At 46.7% G+C, this 15,777-nt stretch overlaps 1 pseudogene across 1 annotated transcript in view; it reads right to left on the reverse strand.

Moving 5' to 3' along the window:
* Positions 1 to 15,777, reverse strand: part of LOC146805916 (aquaporin-11-like) — a 348,642-nt pseudogene that overhangs the window by 60,510 nt on the left and 272,355 nt on the right. The window lies entirely within an intron of this gene.

Genomic DNA, 15,777 nt, shown 5'->3' on the forward strand with positions numbered 1-15,777 from the left:
CTCCAGGGTTTTATCTTGAATCAATATGTTTTTAAAACAATCATGGATGTTTTGAAAACAATCATAAATGTTTTAAAACAATCACCAATGCTTTTCTAAACAAGTGAGACGATGCACAGCTGGCTGTTGGCCAAAGATGAAAAAAAGTGGTGACCCTTATACAGAATAAATCTGCCGAGCCTGGGGACATGTTTATTTACGTCAGGTACAGGGATTCAGATAGAAGATTAAGAGCCTGGTGTGGAAGAGCCAGGAGTAAGCTATTATGTAAAAGTTCACCTGTTTAGAATCGTTAGTCATTTGGATGGTATAATGTATGTAAAATGGGGTGTACAAGACAGGGCTATCCTAAAGGACGACACCCACTCCTCATCAAAAGGTCAGCAAGGTCAGCTAGGTAATGATAAAGCTAATGCTATTAAAATGCATAAAATCATTTATAATAAAACACTTTAAAAGCCTGAAACATGTTCATAAAAGAAAAGTTATTTTTCCCTAAAAAAAGGGTTCAAAAGGTCCTCTAAACTTGTATATATGTGTGATTACTGCACTGATCACCTTCAAAGCCATAAAGCCCGTTAGAGGCAAGAAGAAAAATAAAAAGTCAGTCAGTTTTGACCTTCAATTTTAGTAAATGTTTAAAAAAAAAGTGGCCAAACGTTTTCCAGCACAGGAGGCCAGATTGTTTTAAGAATCCTGTGCTGAAGACTCAACATCGCTGAACATTGTATCCACTGGTGGCAGTAGCTCCAATACCTCCAGCATCATATCCAGTGAGCAAAGCTGTTCATCTCTGGTTCCCATGGCAGCCACCGAGGAAGCTTTAGATGACTGCACGCCTGATACCGATGCCTGTACCTCTGGGGCAGTGCCGATATCCAGCTCTCGAAATGCCGTCATCAGCATAGGGAATACGCTGGGGACAACTGAACATGTAGGCCTGCAAAGTGCTTCTATGTCTAGTGGTGCAACCGGTGAAAGTGTCAGACACAGGTCGAACACGCAGCCGAATCCGCAGAAGAGGCAATGGAACACAGGCAGGCCACAGTCTAGCCAGACCTGTCTGAAAGACAGGAATCAATACTCACTAAGCTCTTGCAGCCGATGTGTAGTCAGGTAGAACACCATGCCGTCATGACAACGTCGTTCCAGCAGTATTCTCTCCACTTCTTGAGCAATTGCGACATCCATTGCAAAGCAAGAGGATGAAAATTAGGATGCCCTCTACCAATAGCAGGACCACAGGAAGCCCTCCAAAAAAGCTTCCAAGTACAGAGTGTGTCAAAGCTGAAATTACTCCGAAGATGGTCTGAAAGGTGGTTAAGAGACCTGATCCAAGTCGCTTAAATAAGTGTATGATCCCACTTATATCAGACTTGTTAAAGATATGATGAACCATTTCTCTGAAATGGATCGGGAAGTTCAGACGGATGAGGGCCTGTATTTCTTGCAACCTGGAGATCAAAAGTCTCTCGGGCTGAAGTTAAGGCCACAGTTTGTTGAAATAACATGGCTTTCAGTCTGCTCAGCGAATCAAACCTTATACTGGAAACATTCAATGAAGGTCACAGTGGTGCCTTCCTAACTGTGCAAGCCTGGGAAACAATACTTGCTTACAGCAAACAACCCTGAAGTTTACTGTGACTAGATATGCAATGCCTGGCACCATTACACACAGCCTTGATCATTCAGCACTAAATAATTTCCATTCAACAGCAATTCAAAAGCCGGATGAATCAAGGCAGCTGGGGAGCTGCCTTGATTCAGTGATGGTGAGGGATGGATCAAACCCAGATCTGTTGACTGGGTGTGAGTGTTTGATTGGTTCTGATGCTCCGTCCATCACCACCCCCTTTTGTACCGCTGTGTTTGCCATAAGTTGGCAGGGTATGCTCAGACGTGAGTCCCTTGCTCACTTTGCCACTGGATTCAAGCAAGCCTGGCTGAAGACGGCTGAAATGCCAGAAACCGGTCCTAGGAAGCTTGTTTCCGGTCTAGGGAAGGCATGGCTTGGCAGTTCGGGCTGGACTGTTCCCATGAGGCACAGGGTCAGACTGATTTGCATATGGCCATGTCTGAACTGGGGTGGCAGAGTGGGCTAAAGAACAGTGATGGATCAAACCCAGATCTGTTGACTGGGTGTGAGTGTTTGATTGGTTCTGATGCTCCGTCCATCACCACCCCCTTTTGTACCGCATGGTCCAGCTCAAACCGGTTGCATGGGCTACCAGCCCCTGCTCTGGCGCGAAACTGAACAAAGGACATGGGTGTAGCCACCCCTCTGTCCTGACACTCCCATAGGTGGGTCCCCAGAGTTTGTCCCACCCCTTTCTTGGGTATAAAGTAGGAACCCCTGACTACAGGACTTTAGATTTACTTGGACGAAACTCTGATACAGAATCCCAGAACTTCTACTATCTACACGACGTTGGATGACCGAAGAATCTCCCTTGGAGTAAAGGAGTTACTCCCCTGCAAGGCAGGCACCAAAGACGCATCTGTCCGGTTTGCAACTACGCAGCTTCTGAAGGACTCCGAAGACTTTGCAACACAGGAGGTGGGTTTACAAGCTTCCCCGAGGCCGATCCGTGCTCTCAGCAATCCTGAGATCCAAAGCCCTCGTGAGGACCGTGCAACCCGAACCCCTGGAAACCGTGCACATTTGCAGCAGCATATGCTTCTTGGCGATCCCAGAGGCTCACTTTTCCTTTCCATGGCAGCAGCACTTTGCAGCAACTCTCCATTGAAGACAGCGAAGATTCCCGACACCATTTGACACCTATGCACCCGGCTTCCCTGGGTTAGGTAACACGAGTACTCCGGTGCTCATGTGGGTGCTGGCCTTAGAACCTTCTAAGTCTAAAAGGGTTTGCTCCAAGTCCTCTCCTAAGTATCCTTAATCTCTAAAATTCCAACCTCGACTTTCCCATAGGATTGTACGGAGCTCGCGGCTGTGTTCTCACACTGCACGCGTCCCCCGTGGGTCCCCTGTGTCACTACCTTGGGTGGTTCCTTGGGGTGCCAGCGATTCTACGTGCTCTAGGCACTGTGTCTAGTCAAGTCGTGGTGCTTATACTACTTTCTTAATATATGGTTTGGTCTCCCCCTGGGGCCCATTGTATATTGTGCTATTTGCTGTCGTTTTAGAACTGTAATATTGTGTGCCTTGCTCTCTAATCTCATAAAGAGGTTAGCAGAGAGTGTTTAGTAATAAATACATTATATTATGTTTGCTGCTTCATGTTTGTGAAATAGATGGGCTGCTCCGTGCCCATTGTTTTAAGAGGCCACCCTGAAGGGTTGGGGGGTCCTGTACTCGGAGGATTTCTGTGGTTGTTGGAAACGGGTAGCGTGGTGCAGAGCGGGTGGGCCAAAATCTGGACGAAATGTGCAAAGCATTCACGCAGTACACACAGGCGACACACAAGGCACACTACAAAAAGAGACACTACACCAGTTTAGGTAAAAATAACTTTTGTATTGTCAGAACACAGTATATTTGGTAATCTCTACACTGCGCAAAACTGGTGCTCGGTTAAAATTTACAGGGGAGAATTATATACAGGGCAGGGCCAATCGGGCCCCTGCCGGAATCATTGCGACTTAGAAGACAATAAAAATAAATCCATCAGCCTCAGACCTGCAAGGAAATCATCATGGCATAACATTAAGCAATAGTCCGGAACACTTGTAATAAAAACATCATGGCATTCCCCTATGCATCACCAATATGAGTGACCCCTGAGCCTGAGGCAGGAATTAGGGTAGGCAGTTCATTGACACATCAAACCCTGGCATCGCAACACAGCGCTGCACATAGCAAGTTACTAGCACTTCACATATGGCATTCTAACATAGCGCTGCACATAGCAGTAGGCTTCCCGTCCAGTTTAGCATAAGGCGTGACATTTAGGCATCATCCTGGAGCAGTTGAACACCACTATCTGCATCACATTAGGCATACCCACACGTTATGCCTACAGCATGTCATCATCCTGCGCAGGAGGGTGGGGGCCCCTCTGGGACTCTAACAGGAGGCTTTGCCCCACGTTGCTGCAGTGCACCAATAAAGCCCACAAGTTTCTGGCCACGTAGGAGACCCTCTCGAACCTATGTGAGCCCTCACTGGGATTTGTAATTCACTCGATGCTGCCCAAGGTTGTGATGAGGAAGGGACACTGGGGCCCCACTCGCTCCAAATGCGCCCCACAAGGTCCCAAAATGTAGCAAGCTCTTGGAGCCTTAAACGTAGCCAGCGCTTGGAGCATTAAACATTGCCAGCCCCTACAGCGCTTCCCATTATCAGGGGTCCAAGCGCTACCCCTGGCACTTGCTTGGAGCCTTCCTTAGGTCACACTGGTGCCGGGGGGGGGGGTGCGGGGGGGGGGGGCCCTGACAATGTGCCCCGTCGCCCTCACAATCCCCCGCTCCTACAAAAGGCCCCTTCGTTGCAGCCGCCTGCTTCCGCGGTGCAGCTGTGACGGCTGGGGCTGGGGCTGGGGCAGGCACTCGCTCGACTTCAGGGGGCCTCAGGTACCGACCCCGTACCTCGAACGGCCCCCACCGGTCTCCACATGCAGCCCCACTCACCGTTAGTCCTTGAGGCGGTCACCAGGGGCCTGTGGGTAGCCGCTCCTTTCCCTCGGCGTCTCCTTCCCGCAGAGTCAGCAGGCGGGGAAGCAGATCGAGGGGCTCCCACTGGCAGCGGAGCCCCTCCCGTAATGATCGGGACCTGCTCCGGGCTTCAGTCGCGGGAGCCAATGAGAGCGCCGCTTCCGGCGAGGCGCGGCCGATGACGCGGCTGGCACCCCGGTCGCCTGGCAACGCTCCGCCGACACTCACAGGGCCTAGCACCGCCCTCGTTGAAGCCGCGGCGGCCCTCCCTGGACCTCGGAGCCACCGCGACCTCCTCCACCAGAGCGTTTCTCCCTCCCTTGGGCCCGGGCGGCGGTGGTGATCTTGGGACACAGCAGCGCTCTTTCCGCCCGGCCACGCTGCCAGAGAGGTCCCGGCCAGCGGCGGTGAGTTCTGGCAGCTCTGCAGTGCGGGGTGGGCTCCTGCCGTAGGAAATACTGAGCGGCGCCAAAACCGCGGGGTGGGCACCCGCGACAGTCCTCAAATGCGGGGTAGGCACCCGCTATGGGCATGAGAACCGCGGGTAGGCTCCCGCCGGCTTCAAACGGCCAAAAGGGAGGCAATACCCGGGATGGGCTCCCGCATAGTTAAAGGAGTACGTACAGCGCCGCCATTACGCGGGGTTAGCTCCCGCGGCGCTGGCACATAACCAATTCTCCAGGGCCACACAGCGCCCCTGCGCCAGGGAGTATAGCGCTTCCTCGGCGCTAGGCAGTCCCACCTGCTGAACACAGTCAATTCAACTATAGCGCTCGCCAAATATAGCGCTCTCCTTCCACGGGCAGCTTGAATATAGCGCTCTCTTTCCGCAGGGACTGCAGTCCGGGTCCCACAAGGCGCTTGCTGGTTCCTGCCCCTTCCTTGGTTGAGGGTTTCTTGAGGGGGGGGGAAGTTGTATTGGTGGCGGACAGTAGTCTAACTAGTCTCTGCCGGTCGCCCCTGGGTTCTCCTCTCACCGGGCCAGATCAGTGGGTTAGTTCAGGATCCCTCACTCACTTAAAAGGCAGCACCTAAGCCCTGTCACTTTCAGAGGCATAGGTCTCTGACTAAACCCTACCGCCTAAAACTCCTGCGTAGACTTCTCCAGGTCTGTGTGGCCCCAACTATAGCTTTCCCTGCCCTGGGGACAGTAGAGGGGGGGTAGGTAGGCTCAGGGCCCAGCACACAGGCCCATGTGGCGGTAACCACTGGCAGCGGGTCCCCTCTCTCTCAGGTCCACCCTCTGACTGAGCACATGGCAGCCCAGCTCTGCCCTTTATACGCCCCTCACCCCACCTTCCAGACAGTGCCAGAAGCTTCTAGAAGCGTCTGGGGAGACTGGCTCTAACTGGCCTAGGGGGAGGGGTAGAGCACCCTGGGTGCCAGGCTTCCCTCCAAAAGCTGGGTTTGTTGGGAAATAAGAACTAGACTGTTAGGCCAGCTCAGTCAATTGGCACAAGCACACAGCCATGGCATCCATTTTAAAAGTTATATGTTTAAAATGGGGAAAATCAGTCTGCGTACTTTATCGCACAGCATTCAATCTTCGCATTTACACATCATGCGATTTCCCAGAAAAGCGAAAAATTTAGGGAAAAAGGGCCAAGTCCAACAGTGGTGATGTTAAATTGGGAGCATGACCCACTTGCCCTCTCATGACCTACCAAAGGAAATGCTAAACCGAGCGAAATGTGAGAGTGCATGGAAGGGATTCGGGAAGGAAGACATCGTTTCTGATCGTGCTGGAGACGGGCATTTTCATGGCGCTTTGGAACAATTGAGCACTAAGCAGCAACTATGAACACACAGGACCAGTTGCAATTTTATTTGACACACCAACATCGTGCAGATAAAATGAGAAAAGGATTTCCCTACCTGTATTCAAAACAGAACTTATCCTGCATTATGGGAAATGTATTTTTAACAAACTGGTCATGTGACTCAATGGTTTTTAAGCATGCACGCTTGCACTTTGCATTTGATATTGCTTCCACCTGTGAGCAAGGTGGCATTGATCACCGAAACGCGTAAGGAGACTGAGGCTTTCTTGTGCTGCTGTGCCATGAATAAATGCAACTTTTCCAGTATTAGGCCTCTGTTTGCTGCTTCATGTTTGTGAAATAGATGGGCAGCTCCGTGCCCATTGTTTTAAGAGACCGCCCTGAAGGGTTGGGTGCTCCTGTACTCGGAGGATTTCTGTGGTGATATATATATATATATATATACACACACACACACACACACACACACACACACACACACACACACACACACATACATACACCTTGTGTGGTTCTCCTTTCATTTAGTCATTCAAGAGGTTAAAATCTGGTAAACGAAGCTGCTTTACATTCCTTCGAGACTTAGCCTGAAGGCTGCTCTCCATAGCTACCACTAGGATAGCTTTCAATAAAGGTGGTCTTAAACCTAATCATCAATAAGGGTTATTTGGACTGGTGCAAGGCGCCCACTATAACGAGTGGACAGCATATACCAGGCCAACGTCTCACACATGAAGTGACACTTCTTTGCCCGATAAAGACCCACTTAAAGCATTACCGCAGTCAGTACCACTTAAGAAAACGTCAGTGTCCTTATTTCTGCACCTATATCTATACGGCAACTCCCATGTTTCCTTCACCAAATGCCTCAAACCTGCCTGCTTGGATGTATCCAACATAATATTGGAACTGAAATGTCATGATTGGCAGTGTGATACAGCCCTGAATTAACCATTCTGTAGACAGTGACTCTGTTACAGTGAAAGGTAACTTCTCTAATTTTTCAATGAGGAGCATGGTGTACTTTGCGTCTCTGCGTGCCAGAGTCAACTGTCTGTTGGTCAGATTGTAAACCGAGAACAAACTTGTGCTGTTAATGTATCGCCAAGGCACGCAATGATTGCAGCATCCAAACTAAAAGCATAATGGAGCGCAATTGAGATTGCTCATGTTGTAGAATAAACAAATCAAGTTCCATTACGTCGATTGCCGAGGACGCAATGTTGCCAGTGAATAAATATGTGAAGAAAGTGTGGCCATACCATTGTCTACTACAGCCAGGGCCTTTGTTAGGCCAATCCTATCAATTTCACGTAATTTCTCAGCAGCATCCTGTTGGGAGACTTTCCACAGTTCATTCTAGATGGCATACAAGAAGCGTTTCTTACGCGGTTTCTTGGGACCTAACAAGAAATCCCTAAGATCCATGTTGTCTGCTAGAAGGGACAAGTGTTGTTTCACCTGTTGTAGTTCTGAGGTTTTTAGCCATTGTAGGAGCAACTTCCCAACACTATAAGAAGTCACTACCCCTGGGTCGTCTGTCTGTACATAGTGTGGGTCGGGCCTATGGATACTAAACCCTCTGCTGGTACCCTTCAATCTTGCTTGACATCTATTTGTGTCGATAGGCCAAACCAACCATCCCTTCCAATCAGGAGCTGAAGAATTGTATGTACCATTCTGTATCATTGCACCCAGCATTTCCTCACTTATCAGTGTGTCTTTCTATATACCGGCAATAGGTATGGGTGAAGGAATGACTGGTGTTTTCACGTCTTTCATTTTTGGAAACCCGTAGCAGGTAGTTTGTTGTACTGTCCTGTTCAGGAAAATTATTTGTAAAGGAATGAGGCAAGCTCCAAATATGGCCTCTTTTCCCTGAACCTGCCAATCTTTCGTCCCCTAGATGGATATTGTGTCTATCGTGTCCCTCCAATAGTCAAAACCTTGTAGTTGGGAGACGATAGCTGCTGAATATATGAGCTTGGTATTTGTCAGCATCATTTTTTCTGCAGTTGCATTAGTCTGTACTAGCTTATAATAGTATGATATTGGGTCTGATTTATTGAGCCCTGAAAAGTGTGCAAATGTCTGTGCGAATGTGGCAGGTCGGTGGTGTCGGCAGTGTTCCCATTGATGGTAAGTGTTTACAGTGCGTGGAACACTAGATCTGTGCAAAAAGTGCTGACCATAGTGCTGGTAACAATACATACTGTCAAAGTCAGATGTGTCTTCATACAATTCCCTGTAAGAAAAGGCAGCATATTGTTCTAAAGCGGAGAGCATAGTATTTACAGTCTCAATGTCCCAATCATCAGAGAGGATACTCAGGGTAATAAAATCATTAATTGAAATTTTGAATACGTGTGGAATTTTCAATTTTCAGTTGGACCAACTACATCCTTTGAAACCCTATCCCAAACTATACCATCAGGTACTAGAACTGCTGAAATGTTCACTGGGGACAAGTCTCTTTGTTCACGGTGTGATGATGTATGTGGTTTCAAGACCAAGTTCACAGGCTGTACTGTAGAGCGATAGTGGGAGGTAATGTCCATTCAGTAGTAGGAAAAAGACAGTTACTATACCAATCCAAATTAACAGGAAAAGGATCCATAACGCAAACCAAAGCTGCAACCAAGGGGACACATGGTAAATCAATTTCAGCCAGAGATACAATTGTCGAAATTGTTCTTTCTTGGAAATGGGTGGCGTTAGCTCAGGTTCACTTGGATCTGAAGAAAAGTCATCGAAGTTGATGAAGTAGCCAGATGCAGTTTGATCTATCCTTGGGAACTCAGCAGTGTTTGTAGAACTGGCAGTTGCTTCTTGTGAAGACACGTTTATGTGAAGTTCATTGTTGGGCCGAATTGCAATTTGCGTTTCAGTAGTATTTTAGTGTTGTTCCGTTTCAGCTGGTGTGATTCGTACTCTGTTATTGGCAACTCCTGGATCTAGCGCAGAGGAGTCTTGAAACATTATTAGTCTTTCCATCTGAACTTCCTGTATAGTAGCAAGAAGAGATCTGCGGCTACTCAGGATTCCACCCGTTCTGCTGCACATAGTGTTGTTTGATCAGATCAATAGACAATTCTTTTTCGGCAGGCAAGAGGCGAAATAAGTACTGTTCTAGTTCCTTGAACCGCCAGGACAGGTACAGGTGTTCTGGAGGATGGCCAAAACTCCTTCGTCCCATGATCTTTTCGCTGACCAGGTCCCCAACCTTTGGGACCCAGACAGGTCTTGCCAAAACCGGTTTCACTACCCCAGTGATGGTGCATTTTACTTGGAAGTTGCTTTGTAATGCCCAGAATTCAATGAGATCCTGTAAAACGGCCAAACTATCATTCAATTCAAATGGTTTTTACACCCGCCACTGTGCTGGCACAATCTAGGTCAGGTACCCACATTCTTGTCCTAAACAGGATCTCATAGGGGGGTATGTCCTCCCAAGGATTTTCTTGGCATATTGTTTAGTGCCCTCTGGACCACGTATAGGTGATTGACACAACTACCGCCTGCACCTAATACCCTTGCTGTTAAGGATTGCTTTAGGTCCCAGTTTTCCTCTCCACCACCAAATTTCCCTCGGGATGGTAGGGGGAGGAGTACTGCAAGGCTAGATGCATACTTTCCATGGTTTCCTTGTTAGCCCGAGAGCTAAAAGCAGGGCCACAATCGGAATGTAACGTGCCAATTGCATATGTCCCGATAAAGACCCACAAATCGTTTATAACAGTTCGAGAGTCAGCCGAGCGCGGAGGCCAAACCCATAGAATCTAAAGAATCCACTGCCACCAAGATATACTTGTAAGTCCAGCTGAATTTAAGGTGCCGCAGTGGCCGCAGTGATCCAAATTGACACATACTTATCTGAAATGAGTAATGGTGTTTGTGGTGGCCGTGCTATGGTGGAACCTTTCATCTACTGACAGATGCCACACTTTAAGGAAAAAACTTTTGTTTGTTTAGACAAACTCAGCCACCAGAATCGGTGTATCAGTAACAAAACTGTAGCAGTGACTCCTGCGTGTGCAGATCCCAGAACCTCGTGAGCAGCTAGTATTAAACCTAATCTGCGATCCATGTTTGCTATAACTCTATCCCTCACTCCTAGAATTTGAGCATACGGTGTGTTTTGCGCACCTAATTCATAGGAATATTTGAGTGGAAATCCCTTTGGAACAGCAGAGCCGTTCTTTGAGACGTTGACAGCTATCAGTAAATCTTCGTCTATCCTCATGCTAGAATGAGTGATTTCAGCAATGGCAGCAGTTCGCACTGTCGTCTTGGCGGCTTCATCAGCCAGTGAATTCCCTTTAACATGTGCGCCAACATGCTGGTGATTCAAGCGGTGAATAACTGGAGTCTGTGGCAGGCATGCTTTCAGTTTTACCACTTGTTCCCATAACAATTTATGCATAATTGTGCAACCCTTGGAATCTCTAAACCCATTCTGGCCCCAGTAATGAAGATATTCATTGTAAGACCGCACACAGTAAAACGAATCGCATACTATCAGTGTGGGGAATTCCCGATCCGTATACTGTAGTGCCAATATCAGGGCATTCAGCTCTGCCAACTGCGCTGTAGAATCTCCTAGAGATTGCGTAGTCATATTGCTGAGATGGAACTTACCGTCGTGCATACGACCCTTCACTATAGCACATGTAGCGCTATACTGTTTACTTCCTACGGCAGGCTGAGCAGAACCATCAGAGTAAATGATGCAATTATATTTTTTTTAGAGGCAAGGAGAGGGTATTCTTGTTCATACTGCAGGAACATTTGCGTTTTTAGTGTAGAATCATATCTTTAATCTACATCTGTTACAGTGAGAGAATTAGCCCATTGTATCCATCGTGGATGCAGTGCTTTTGCATTTGGAATGCTTGCTTTGATAACAGCTTCTTAAGTTGGTACCAGGTTTAAGACAATTATGCGTTTCCCCTGTGCTAGTGCTTTCTCTCACTACAGCAGTTTGTACTGCGATCAATATCTTTTCTGTTGCTGCAAATCGAATTTCAGCATTTGTGTACAAATGTGATTTGTATACACTTGGAACTGTCTCACCCTCATTGAAGGTGAGGCAAATATATCTTGATAAACCCGGATCACCAAGTTAGTGGTATTTACACGTGTGTGCAAATGTTTAGATGCTATCATGTCAGCCTGAACTGAACGGAGAGTGTCTGTGTGTTGTCGTGTCCACTGATGTGGTGTGAAATCAGGTCTGATTAAGTTGTAGAAAGGTTTTACTCTTTCTGCGTAATCTAGAATGCATGTCCTGCCAAAATCTAGAAATTCTAAAATGGATTGCAAAACTTTTAGATTTTTGGGAGGTTGGAGCAGTGCACACTTTTCTAAGAAGTCGGCTGCAAGACTCTTGCCTTCACTTGAAAGCTCATATCCCAAAAACAGGACATCGAGATGGGCAATTTTAGATTTCTTGAAATTAAATTTGTAGCCCAAATTGGCGAATCCCACAATTATGTTGTTCATCCTGCTCAAGTCTTCAAGTAATTAATTGTCTGTTGGGTAGATGTCATATACGTAGGACACAGCCTCCTCATCGCAAGTTTGTAATAATTCTGACACTCATGCCGAAAATTGCCCTGGGCTATTAATTGGGGAGATGCAAGTTTTAATTACACCTTGGAATTGGAGTTGGTCTAAGATTCCTTTGACCTGTCTTTTTGCATTGTTTTTTATAGGGTGCTGTCTCTGTGGATTTCAGTAAATTTTAATGGAACTTCGTGGTGGATAGACTCCATGTCCTACCCTACATGGTTGCGGTACAAGGCCGGAGCTAGCGCCCACTCCTGCGTCTATGGCTGTTTTAAAGATTCTGGAACGAGGTCAGAGAAAGCACGCAAAATGACACTTTCCCCTTTTGGGCACTCCATCACAAACTCAGGCGGCCAATCTCTTTCTGCTAGCAATATGTCATATCCATATGTTAAGTTCTCCCAAAAGAGACCTTTATCTTTCTTGAGATGTCCCCCTCTATTTGAAGTGTAATTTCATACAGTCTGTGTGGGACACTAACTCTGTTATCGGGTGTTTCCACCGTGATGTGTTCATTCAATACTGCTGTCACCCGCATATCCTTCAGGTTCTGGCGAGCTATTGTTACTTCTGCTGCGCTGTCTAGCATCAGCAGAGCCCATTCCCTGTTCAAAAGCAGAGTCCTCAGTAACCTGGGCAGGTCTAATTTTTAAGCCAGCTACTTTCTTCTTTTTGAATTGACGTTTGGCTTTAGGTTGCTCTTCCTGTTTAGTAATATAATCTGAAGTGCTATGTGTTTCCGTTTTTGCCCTTGGTCGATCTTCTTGCTTTTCCTCTTATCGCCCGTCCCTCTCCAAGTTTTTTGACCAACCCCGAAGGGATCAAAGGAACATGCATCAGTATCCTGATACCTGTCAGGTTTCCTAATGTTATCACGATTCCTACGGTTGTACCCCTTTTCAGAGGACTCCCTATGGGGAGACCCACCCCTTGATCGTGAATTCTTTTCTGAATTGTTGTTATTTTTATGATTTTTGTGTTCCCATTTCTATTTAGAAGAAGCAGGTGCTTGCTTCTAGTTGCCTTTGTCGGGACTACCCACCATTTGTGACTTCCCGGCTTTGGTTCCCAAATTATCTCCACCTAATGCAGCATAGGTTTCTTCAATAATTTTGGGAAATTCCTGCTCTTTATTTCTGGGTGCTATTTCCCTTAGGCGGCTGTGTATGGCCAATGCTGCTGCCTCACCCTTTATATTGCTCAGAATGATTGCAGAGACTTGAGCAAAACTACCCATCAGTTTAATTTCCAAGTCCAGGGCAGGTCCTGCCCCGTACTCATTCTATATTTGTTTCAATACTTCTGGAATGACTGCTAAAGAAGGGGTACCATGTACTCTGACGTAAACTGCAGCAAAGATTGTTCCCCGAGTGGTACAATCCTCAATCGAGGGAACGATCCCCATTGGCAAGCAAATGGTTAGCATTCTATATTTTTCCTATGGACCCGTATGGGGAAATATTCTTTCCAGCTGTGAAATGTTTTGAGCTATCCAGAACAGAATTTGCTCCTGTTTGGAAGGAATTGTCCCTATTACTGATTTCAGTGTATGTGGGTTACTTATAGGTGTGGTCTGATGTGGACCAACTGGAGCATTTCTCGCAGGTTGGACTGTTAATGTTCGCATGACGAACAGGAAAATGTATCTGTATAGCCTGACTATGTCTTTGTATATTGTACGGACTTCATCCACTGAAAGTGTATCTGTCTCAGGATGGGGAGTGTATGTCGCTAAGACCGTCCAGGTCGCTCCTATGCTGAGCGGACCGAGTATCACAACAGATGTGTGTCTTTGTATGAAATGTATTCTTCCGATGGTTCAGTTATAATGTATGTGTGGAACAATTTAGTCACCAGATCTGCAGGTGGGAACTGAACCCAAGAATAAAATACCTCTGATCCGAACACCTCGTGTGCCTCAATCACAAAGGTAACACAGCCACCTGTTGCTGGTACGTCGTGTTCTAACAATTTCGGAGTATCTGCATGTCTGCAGTTCTCTGTGATGTTAAGAGCGTTTGTAAATTCTTCTTCCCCATTCCCTGAACCATTGCTCGTGGACTCAGTCATTCTCAAATGGAGGAGAATAAATGTTTTCAGAAATGTAGGGTTTTCCACAATGTGGGGAACAGTTTATCCTTACAAGCTGGCTAGACCTTCAGCCAATACAGAGTATATCTGCTCAGCTGAGGCGGATTCCCCTTCCCACTTCAGACGTCTCTGAAAAGCGTGAGTAATAATAATAATCCACATTTGTAAAGCGCGAACAATCCCTCGTAAGGGTCTCTAGGTGCTGGGGGCCGTCAGGAAGATTAAGCAAGCTATTGCCCAGAGTCACATGGTGCTGGGCTAAGCTGCCTCCGGCGCCGGGGATCGAACCGTGATCCCCAGATTCCAGAGTCAGTCGCCCTGGCTGCGGCGCCACACCTCTTCCCTAGAGTAGGGCTTTCTGGGAAAGCACGACTAAACTACTCAGATTTTTACTGTTAATATGAGAACAAAACCAACGTTGGCGGCGCCATGTCGTGTAGTTCCTAGGAGTACCCCAGAACCTGTGCGTTTTGGATGACCTAAACTGAGGGCTTTGTGGCCCAACCGCTTTTGGACACCTCCACAGGATATGTCAGCCGTTCGACCAGCTAGCTCTACAGTGCCACTACCATCCCCCTGTATTCTACAGTGGTGTAGGTAGTCTCTGGCATGAACATGACAACCCTGATTCCTCAGGGATCGTGGAAAACAGTCAGTACGTTTCCCTCAGACGCTCGTGCTTGCTTTCTCTCAGAAAATACACAGGATGGCGATTAGGACGTTTCAATAAGTATTTATTGGTTAAGCGACATCCTTGTGTAAAACATTTGTGCTGCGAAAATCAGGAGACAGAAGCATACGAAAGAGATTGCGAGTACCAATATCTTAAATAGTAAATGCATTTCTACTATAGTGCTAATAAGATGAACAGAAACCGTTCAGATGAAAACAGCAGCACTTGCATTTTCCTAAAATGAGCCCTAAGTAATTTGTTAAAATGTACCTAGCCTAATCTGGATGTGTAGGTGTATATGCGTATAGATATGTATATCTATAGCCAAGAACCCCCCAGGGAAGAACCAGCCCCTCACCGGATGGTTGGGAATGAAGGACCCCGTCTCTGTGTCGAGGATGACAACCCGCAAGGGATGTCAGACCGCTGCTTGTCAGAGAGATTCGGTATGAAGGACTCCGTCTCAGCTTGGAAGGAATTTTCCTCTAATTTTTAGGGGGCGTGAGGGTCTTTTATACTAAAGTGGACACTTCAGGTTTTTTTTTGTATAATCGATACGTTTTTAAAACATTCATGGAGGTTTTCAAAATAACTATAAATGTTTTGAAAACAATCACCAAAGCATTTTCTAAACAAGTACGATCATGCACAGCTGGCTGTTGGCCAAGAATGAAAAAAAGTGGTGACCTTTATACAGAATAAATCTGTCGTGCCTGGGGGCATGTTTATGTAAGTCAGGTACAGGGATTCAGATAGAAGATTAAGAGCCTGGTGTCGAAGAGACAGGAGCAAGCTATTAGGTAAAAGGTAACCTGTTTAGAACCATTATAGTCAGGTGGATGGCATAATGTATGTAAAATGTGGTGTACGTGACAGGGCAAAGGACATGACAATAGTAAGGATCCTATGTTTCTCAACAGGACCCGGAAGAGGGAAAACAGCATCAAGATGATCAATTTTCTGAGCAATCCACAGGGAAAGTCCTCACAATTCTGAGGATGTTTACCTATCACCAAATTATTAATAATGGGACTAATAACAAGACCCCCA

Source organism: Triturus cristatus, chromosome 8, assembly GCF_964204655.1.
Source record: "Triturus cristatus chromosome 8, aTriCri1.1, whole genome shotgun sequence".
Taxonomy (NCBI): domain Eukaryota; kingdom Metazoa; phylum Chordata; class Amphibia; order Caudata; family Salamandridae; genus Triturus; species Triturus cristatus.